The sequence below is a fragment of the Oryctolagus cuniculus genome, chromosome 14 (genome assembly GCF_964237555.1).
Source record: "Oryctolagus cuniculus chromosome 14, mOryCun1.1, whole genome shotgun sequence".
In the NCBI taxonomy this organism is placed as follows: Eukaryota; Metazoa; Chordata; class Mammalia; order Lagomorpha; family Leporidae; genus Oryctolagus; species Oryctolagus cuniculus.
In genome coordinates, this window is record NC_091445.1 from 15,467,938 (window position 1) to 15,478,768 (window position 10,831).

Below are 10,831 nucleotides of genomic sequence, written 5' to 3' on the forward strand. Positions count from 1 at the left end.
TCGTGGCTCTCCAGCGCTCCTACAATGTTGCTTTCTCAAGTCGCTCCTTCTGGGACATCTTTGTGGACTGTGAGCCCTCAACATAAGTTTCCAGAATGTCTATCCTTGGTCTTCTTCACTTAATCTCTCTAGGCTCTTTCCTGAATAACCTCCAGCGGTAGCCTGATTTGAACTGTAGTTTCTGAGAAAATCTTGAAGTTGGCTGTCACCTGTATTGCAAACTTTCTCTCACTGCAAAACTCCCTTCCTACCATCTCCACCCAGACCCCCCGCAAGCAGTGCAAACTGAGCCCAGTGCTTCCCTCAACCCATCTGGTTGTGCATCCCTGGGCATCTGTGAATATTCCTCTTTGCCAACCCATTCAAATAGATGCTAAATCCTGTGGCTTCAACTTCCATCATAACTCAGTCAGTTCCTCCATTTTTATCAACACTCTGTTCGCTCTTGCAACTAGCAGTGAGAAACACCTTTAAACAGCACCTTTCTAATGAACCTGAAAATGGCAAACAAGCCTTTCACCTTAGCAGCTGTAGACTCCCCACTGCCTCCCTAGTCCCACACTGCAGCTCAGTAAACAGCAAGCTTTCAGGAACAATGCAAAGCAGAAAATATTCTGGAGATGCCTGCAATCTTTTGTTAATATTCAGAAACTCTCTTAGACTTTACCTTACTCTGTGGCTTCCTAACTGGCCTGTCACCACTAAGCATTGTCTTTGGCTGCTTCTCTCGCCCCTTTTTAAAACTCATTTTTTTTCTCATCATCATGGTATAGAAGACAATTTGGATTTAGAGTGACAATGCACTAATAGCAAATTCCACCTTTGCAACCTACTGACACTAAGACTTTTGAGAAATGCAATTATTTCTGTTTTTTTTTTTCTTTCTTTTAATTTCTGGAAAGGGATGAGAACGTAGCTGGGCTCAATTGCTGAGGATTAAATAATGTGTGTAAGGCACATGCCACACAACATGAACACTTAAACAGCGGCTGCTCCCATCTGGGCATCAATTTATATCAATGTCCGCTGCAATTTCAAGGTATCTCTTCAGGAGTGACATGAACCTGCAGACAACACTGATGTCCAGGTAAATCTCCGGTGGGCATAGCTGGCAGGTAAGAAACTTCTCTCTACCATTCTTTAGAATAATTCGTACTTTGCTCATGCTATATATCACATCCTACAACAATATGGAGAACTACAACCGTGTTCTAATATGTTTCTCAAAATGCTTTAGTGGGTCATTGCTTCTAACCAGATAAAATCAAATGTAGAAGCAATTTTGAAAAGGGCTTGTGAGGTCCGGCATTATGGCACAGAGGGTTTAGCTGCTGCCTGCAATGCTGACATCCCATATCAAGATACCTATTCAAATTGCAGCTGCTCCGGGGCCCATGCCATGGCTCACTTAGCTAATCCTCCACCTGCGACACCGGCATCCCATATGGGCACCAGGTTCTAGTCCCGGTTGCTCCTCTTCCAGTCCAGCTCTCTGCTGTGGCCCGGAAGGGCAGTGGAGGATGGCCCAAGTGCTTGGGCGCCTGCGCCTGCGTGGGAGACCAGGAGGAAGCACCTGGCTCCTGGCTTCAGATCGGCACAGTGCTGGCCATGGCGGCCATTTGGGGGGTGAACCAACGGAAGGAAGACCTTTCTTTCTGTCTCTCTCTTACTGTCAAAAAAAAAAAAATTACACGTGCTCCACCTCCAGACCAGCTCCCAGCCAACACACTCAAGAAAGCAGCAGATTATGGCCCAACTACCTGGAACCTTGCCACCCACCTAGGAGACTTGGACAGAGTTCCCAGCTTGTGGCTTTGGCCTGGTTCAGTTCCAATAGATACTGCCATTTGGAGAGTGAATCAGTGGATGGAACATCTCTTTCTCTTTCTGTCTTTCCCTCTCTCTGTCATCCTATCTGTCAAATAAATAAAGTAAATCTGAAAAAGAGAAAAAGAATGGCTGCGCCAGTGAGGTTCACTGGAAGCTAGAGGGTGTGGGTATCAGGTGAGAGGCAGCAATGTTGCTGCACAGATGGCAGGGGACAAACAGAGGCACCAAGGAAGGGCTGGCAGCCTTGGGTACCCATTTGACCCAGCCAAGATTCAGGGAGATCTGGAGGGCTTGGAAATATTCAATATTTATAATATTCAATAATTAGCCTCGGCTGGAAATCCCTGCTTCTACATGAAAGCACATCAAGACCTCACAGGGTCATTAGATGCAAAATTTTGGACTAGCTTTGGCCATTAGAGAATGCCATAGGCACTCAGTGTGCCACTTCTTCATCTCAAGTTTTTAGACAGGAGCATATGATTCATAACCTAGTTTATTACCATCAATAAAATTCTCTCAGCCTAATATTGATGTTATTGAATTCAGAGTGGGTTACTTTCTGTCATGTATCTTTGCTACTTAATATTTTTTCCCTAAGAGTCATGCTTGTTACTTTATGTAAAATTACCGTCTTTGAAGAGTCTTTGGTGTAGTAGTTGGATCATAAAGTGGGAAACCAGATGGCTTGATTTCTAATGCTACCCCTACCTCTTAACCAGGCTCACGAACCTGGGCATTTCATTTAACCTCTCCCTGCCTCAGTTTTTTTCATATGTGAAATGGGGATGTTACCAACTTTATACTAGTATTGAGAGGATTAAGCAAATTAATATATGAAAAGTCCTGGCAAGTGCTTTTGAGTTAGCTACTAGCCTGGCGCATAGTAAATGCTATATAAATGTTAGCAATTGCTGCCTCTAGAAGCTGTCAGAATGAATTCCACATGCTATATTATTACTTTAAAACAGTACACTGATCTATCGTCCCAGAGGAATTTACTCAAGTTTGCCAGATAAATGTCTAAACATACTTACTCATCAAACCAAACATGAATTTACCCTGTAAGTTGAAGAGAAGCACAGTGAAAACAACCATTTCATTTCTTAACAGAAAATTGTTTAAATTTTAGTGCTTTGATATAGAATTATAATAGTTTATAAAAGTATTTGGCAGACTGTAATGTTGATCAAGCTCAGAAATAATGTGAGAACAAAATAAAATGATTATTCAGTGAATGACTGATTCATTCCATAAGAAATTACAGTATGCCTTGTCCTGAACAGATGTTTGAAGAAGACAAAGAGAAATGAGATGTTCCTACCCTTTTAGAAGTTATAATGCAGCAAACAGGAGTCAGATAAGTGAATAATTTTAAATCATAACACTGAATATAATAACTGAGTTGACTGTAAAATGATAAGAAATATGCAAAGGAAGTGACTCATATATGGTAGGAGGGGACCAGAGATGGTTTGGGCTGGCTATGGGAAGGTGAGCATTTACCCCAACTGTTAAGTTTGATCTCAGGTGTATACAGAGGAGAAAAAGTAATAAAGCTAGTATTCTCTCTAGTTTTCAGACATAAACTTCTTTTGACTAGACTCATGAAAAAAATATATCTAGCAACAATACAAAACAAAGTATTCAAATTTAGTAGGAAAAAGATAACTATATCAGGGAACATTAGTGCTCTATGTGAATGCAACATTATAGGTAAAATTTTGAATGCCTGGAGGAAAAGAAGAATTTTCAAACTTTGCCTGTTAACCTTAGGCAGAGGAGTCACCTGTGCATGTTTAGCCTTGACTCCACTAGTCCCCCTGTGCTGTGTGAGCTGTCAGGGACCCCATGGTAATTAGTGCCATGGAAGCACTCAGGAAGACAGTCAGCAAGGCAGGAAGGTAGATCACTCCCAGGGGATTCTTCCCACAGTTAGAGCTACTCTACTCTTTCCATGCAGCCACCCACACCTACCTCAGCCAAGAGCAAGAAACAAACATTTCATTCTTGTCCAGTGTTGTCCTGCCATGATGAAGCAAACTTTTCTTCTTTCTTAAACAAAAATATGTGGAAAAACAAGTTCATCTTGGGCAATATGAGCTGGATTTTTAAAAGGTATAAATACCTCTTAAAGGCTTATTAACCTTGGGGCCAGTGTTGTGCTAGAGTAGGTAAAGCCACCATCTATGATGCCAGCATCCCGTATCAGTGATGCTACCTGTCCTGGCTGCTCCACTTGCAATCCCACTCCTGAATTTGTATAAAACTTGCTTCTTTCCCTAAAACTTTATCTTTAGCAAGAACAAATAGGTTGCCCTCTTTCCTTTGGAATCTCCAAGTTTACCATGAGAATAGCAAGGGAGCTCCTCCAGAGCTCACAGCTTATTGTAAAACAAGTTATTTACCCTACCCTTAGCAGGCCAGACAGGATGGAGAATTGTAAATGAGGTCTTAATGTCAATCTAATCATCATTTTTTTTCCCCTCAAAATTAATTGTACTTAATACTGACTGCTGTCAGTCTCCTTTGGGTTTATCCTCTCTTGGAATCCCCCCTCCACGCCACTCTGGCTGGAGATCCTTGATTCTAATAAATACTTTCAAACCTCAAAAAAAAAAAAAAAAAGTGATATCGGAATTTGGCCCCCTAAAATATATACAAAATGTGGCTCCTTAAAGTTCCCCAGAAGTCCCATCTGGGATGCCACATATGGTATCGGAATTTGGGTCCCTGTCACACCTGTAGGAGACCCAGACAAAGTGCCTGGTCCCTGGCTTCAGCCTGGCCTATCCCTGGCCACTTCTGGGGAGTGAACCAGTGGAAAGAAGAACCCTTTTTCTCTCTGTCTCTCCCTCTCTCTCTGTAACTCTGCATTTCAAATAAATAAAAATAAATCTTTAAAAAAACAAAGCAGGTACCTTGTCTCTCATGTTTACTTTGGTATGGCACACCCAGTGTAAGAATGCCTAACATGTAAAGAATTCTTAAACTCTAATGTATAATATAAATACTTGCAACATAAAAATAAAGATATTAAAACTCAAAATAACAAATATAAATTGCTAATAAAAGAAAAACAGTCAAATTTCCCTGAGTAGTCAAAATATAAATGGAAAATACATGAATATGGTTTTGTGAATCAGTTGGTAAATACGTATCAAAATAAACTGCATAAGTCCCTTGACCCAGAAATTCTACTTGTTAGGAAAGAGTAGTAGGAGATACACACACACACACACACACACAAATGTTCATGGTACTCAGTACAGGGTTTTCTCTAATAGAAACATGGATTATACACCTCAATATCAAACAATGGGCTGGTGAGCAAATAAAATTCACTATGTTCACAGGAATAAACAGTACGAAGCAATTAAAAATTTTTTTCAGGGCAGAATTTTGTCCTAGTGGTTAAGATTCTGGTTAAAATGCTAATATTCCATATCAGAGTATCTGAATTCAACTCCTGGGTCTCAATTCTGACTCCAGCTTCCTGGTAATGTGGCTCTTGGAGAGCAGTAGTGATTGTTGAAGTAATTAGATTCCAGCCACCCACAGGAAGACCCAAATTGGGTTTCCAGCTCCCAAGTTTGAACCTGGCCCAGCTCTAGTCATTGCAAGCATGTAATAAGCAAGGATGAGAGTTGTCTCTCTCTCTCTCTCTCTCTCTCTCTTTCTCTCTCTTTCTTTCTCAAACTTTCAAATTAAAAAAAAAATTCTAAAGTGTTTTCAAGGACTATGAAAATTGATGAGAAAACCAAAACTCAAAACATAATACTGCCTTGTCATATTACCTTAATATGGATATATGAATCTGTGTATTTGCATATACAAATATTGGAAAAGAAGCACACCAAAATTAACAATGACTCTCACTGTGTCCCATACTATCTTCCTCTTAATAAATTTTGCTTCACTTGTTTTTCTTTTCTTTTCTTTTTTTTTTTTTTATTTTTGACAGACAGAGTGGACAATGAGAGAGAGAGACAGAGAGAATGTTCTTCCTTTTGCTGTTGGTTCACGCTCCAATGGCCGCACTGTGGCTGGCGCATCGCGCTGACCCGAAGCCAGGAGCCAGGTGGCTTCTCCTGGTCTCCCATGCGGGTGCAGGGCCCAAGGACTTGGGCCATCCTCCTCTGCACTCCCGGGCCATAGCAGAGGGCTGGCCTGGAAGAGGGGCAACTGGGACAGAATCCGGCGCCCCGACCGGGACTGGAACCCTGTGTGCCGGCGCCGCAAGGCAGAGGATTAGCCTATTGAGCCGCGGCGCTGGCTCACTTGTTTTTCTTTGTACTTTATATGATCCACACTGAACATTACATTACTTTTATGATTTTAAAAGTCAGTAAAAGAGATTTTCAGATGCCAGTTTATTTACAAAGATAACCTAGAACTTAGCTATTAGGACTCCAGACACATAATGTAAAGAGATTTTTGACCTGCATATATATTATAATTGCTTCATTGGAGGATATTAACTCTCATTCATATTCTATCTAGTTTTAAATTGAGTGTTTGATTTTTAAGTCTTTTTACTGTATGTCCCCTTTTGGAGGGCACATATGATAGTTAATTTAACTTTTTCATTGGTTAAAATAGAAACATTTTATTGTGGGTTTTCCTATTGTGGGGACAACTTTTTGGCTTTAGGAAGAAATAACGAATTGACCCATAAACACACATAGTATTGAAATGTCCACATAGTCACGTAAGAATCCTTAACATTTCTTCAGCATAAAACCCAGGTATCATAATTGTTTTGGATCTTTCTGAATGTCAAAATGTCTAATATCAGGCTTTTTTTGGTAACAAAAGATAAGCCTGGAGCACTCTGAACACAAGAATGTTCAGATGAATTTATTCTCAGTTACACACACCTTTCATTGTTGCTCATCCTGGATGATCCTGGAAATTGTTTCAATGGAGATTCAACTGGATAAGCCCCATTTACATCAACAGCAAGGTTTATGTATCTTTTCAGGTTTAACACTTCATAAGCACTTCCATTCACCAAATTATAGACTTCCAAACTTCTTTGTCAAATTCATTATTGAATTCAGTTTTGCTGATAAAGTTATTAGCACATTCTCTTCACTCTACGCATCCACACTTGAGTCACCATGGTCTATCCATGGTAGCTGCTGGAGTGAATGTCAGTATTTGCAGACATGGAACAAGCCAGCGTAGCTAAATCCTGATTAACTCACATCTAATCATACAGAGTTTGGGCTATTCACTGTGTTTAGATACTATAAAAGCATCCACTGAGTTAGAAACCACAATTTGGGGGCTGGCTTTCCTGCATAGTGGGTAAAGATGCTGCCTGTAAGGGCACTGATTCAAATCCTGTCTGCTCCACTTTAATGCCAACTCCCTGCTAATGTGCTGGGGAAAGCAGTCAAAGATGGCCCAGGTGCTTGGGCCCCTGCACCCACGTGGGAGACGAGGAAGAAGCTCCTGGCTCCTGGCTTCAGATCAAACCAACTCCAGCCATAGTGGCCATTTGGGGAATGAACCAGCAGATGGAAAAATCTCTCTCTCTGTCTCTCTTTTTCTCTCTCAGTAACTCTGCCTTTCAAATAAATATTAAAAAAAGAAACCCCGATTTTGGTGCAATTTTGACTGTGCTATACAATCTTACAAATAATGAACTTGAAGGCAGTCATGTTTCACTGGGTCAGATGGAGCTAACTCTACCTCTGTTTTCCTGACATAGTTCTGTGATTACTACTACAGCCTTAGAATTGGCTTTGACACAGTAATCCTTTCATCCACAATGTTAAGTATCTAAAGGAATAAACACCTATTCTATTAATCCATTTACTCTTCCTTTGGAAGTTTACCTTCCAAAACAATAGCAAGAGCAAGTTCATCAGTAAAACATTTTCTCAAAAATGTGAGTAAAAAACCATACTAAGCCTATTTACACTAAGATATATAAGCTCCTGTGGAAAGCACCTTAAACTGCTTCTTAACAAAGCAAAATGTAAAGCAAGTATTGAGGTGCTAACCCTGGTGTTGAAGGTGAGAGCGAAACAGGAGCAAAAAGTGGAAAGGTGTGCTGTTATGTGCTGCTGAGCTGGTTCCTGCTCAGCCATGAGCCCGGGTCACCCAGTTCTAGCATTTCTCAGCCCTTAGAATCCTCTGTAAGCTTTGCCAGAAAAATATAAGCCTTGGAGGAGTGCATGGAAATGAGAAAGAAAAACGAATTCATGTGCCTGACTCCTCATTCCACTTTCCAGCTGGTCAAGGTTCAATCCACAGACAGCCAATTCCTCACCCTTCCAAGTGGTATCCATAGTTGCTACACAGAAAGCCACATGGTGACAATTTCCATGCAAGTCAAAAGTGGGGAGCTAAAACAGCACAGGCAAAATGTTGATCAAGAAAGAAAAAGGAAATCTAGCATTGTGGCATAGAGGGTAAAACTGCTACCTGCAATGCTGGCATCCCATATGAGCTTCAGTTTGTGTCCCCATTGCTGAACTTTCAATCCAGCTCTCTGCTTAAATGACCTGGAAAAAGGAACGGAAGATGGCCCAAGTGCTTGGGGCCCTGCTACCCATGCAGGGGATCCAGAAGAAACTCCTAGCTCCTGGCTTCGACCTGGCCCAGTTCTAGCCGTTACAGCCATCTGGGGAGTGAACCAGCAGATGGAAGATTTCTTTGTCTCTGTCTGTCTGTCTTTCTCTCTATAATTCAAACTTTCAAATAAATAAATAAATCCTTTTAAAAAAAAGAAACAAAAGAAAAAATTTGTGGAAATCTAAACAGTGATAGGAGGTTCATGACTCCATAGAAGAGAATGTCATCTATAATTTTCCCATGCATTAAAAAACTGTATTTTCATGGTCATTCCAAAACCATGTTTTGTTTGCATTCCAAAACCATGAATAAGTCTTCATGTTAGGCCTATTAGAAGGACAGGAATTTAAGATTTGTAAGAAAGGGAATGTGAAGAATGTCTGGAACATAATCAAGTATCTTAAAATTTAAAACTTAATATGTAAGATTATGTACAATGTATCAGTAAAATATTCTTTTTAATTGAAAAGATTAAAAAAGTATTCAAAACTACTTTTGATGAAACTACAGCAAATATATAACTTTTTCTATGAATTTTCTCATCTGAAATTGTATGGTTACTTGCAAAGTTTTGGAATTTGTGGAATAAATCTTGTGGAAATTTGTAATTTTAGACATGTTCTGTTAGGATTATCAGCATAAGTAAGAAACAGGAAAAATAACGCTGCTTATTGCCTCACTAAAACAAATCAAGTTATAGTTTGTGTCTTTCAATTATGAGAGCGATACAATAATAATATAACAGAATTTGGAAATTTTATAAGGTTATAAGAAAAACAATAAAATCACCCTTACATACCTCAATGACCAATTATAATCCTTGTTAATATTTTAATGTTGTAGTATTTTTCCTGAACATATGTATTTCATTTGGCTGGAAATATTTTAATTGATATTATAGTTACTATATAAATTTTTATCTCTTTTTCACTTAAAACTATACATGATCATTTGTTTATATAATGATCTCCAATAGCAGTCTTCTAAATTGTTATGTAGTCTCTCCAATACACTGATATTCCATAACATTTAATCCCTCTTTTGTTGCATAAAGTTGATTTCTGTGTTTTATGAGTAGAAACACCATTGTTGTGTACATTATTGTCTAAATTTGGGTTTTCCCAGGTTTAAGTTTTAGAAACAAGAGCCTAAAAAGTCATAGTTTCTGGACAATTATTAATACCTGTTACAATTTTTTCTTCACAAAGATTGTTTTCTACTTACATAGCTATGACTAATATACAAAAATGCCTCAATGAAACTAATATACCCCAAAGATTTTCATATTATGCTTAAGTAATGAAAATACAGCTTATCAGATACTATCTAACTCCAAATTCCTAAGAAAATTTGCTTCTCTCCTGTCCACTTAATTGCTGAAATACCCAGTAAGTATGACACAATCGCTGGCCCTCTCTCTTGTGAGACGCTTTATGGATTTGAGAATCATCCTCCAGTTGGCTGTCATAGGCTTCTCCCCCCAGCACCTCTTTAGTCATAGTTCAGCCTCCGTATTATCTCTTTGCCTTTCAGGATGTTCTATAAAGTGATGGATTCCCTCTCAAGAAGACAGGGAGTTTCCATTCCTCAGGGCTCCCCTTGGCTCTTGTCTCTGTGTGCACTTGTTGTTCACCTCCTCCAACAAAGGGCAAGGGCCAGGTCCTAAGTTTCTCAAATTTAAAACTCTTCAAATTGAGAAACTTCTCCTGTAGCCACAGGAGATTTGACAGGAAGTAGAGGAAATGCTACAAAGAAAAGGAGAACAATTGTAGGAGTCCATGGTGCTTTCAGCAACTGTTTTGTAACTTACAGGGGAACCATGGGTTAGAGCTTTGTGATCCAGTTCTACAATCTTTTAGCACAGCTTTCGAGGGAGTGCAGCAACTTGCTTCTGGAGGTTAAGCCTTATCTTGTTCATTGAATTGAAACTTCCACCTCAATGTCAAAACAACAGGAAAGATATAGATACATGCATAGACTCTATTTACAAATGTATGACACCCCCGTCTACCCATGTTCACATGTGCACATTCATATTTTGGTGTATCAATTTATCATAATATAGAGATACAAAGGACTTCATAAAGTTTATGGAAATGCAATGAGAAGGTAAGTTTATTTTAGTGCAAACATGTTTTTGGAATCCATGTGTAGTTTTTCCATGATATGCGTTTTTCCATGGACCTTTTGAGTATCCTTGTAGATAAATTTGGAGAAGAAAAGGAAGAGCCCAGGAGAGGAAAAAGTTACCCAAACTCCACACAATACTTAAAGCCAAGGGTATGATTTGATACATCATGAAGTCTTTAACAAGTGCAAAAGTAAATATATCTTTTACGTATATTGTTTGTAAGAGTGTGAAAGATTTTTTTTCCTAGCATCTCTGCTGCTCTACTTTCACATCTCCTCAGAT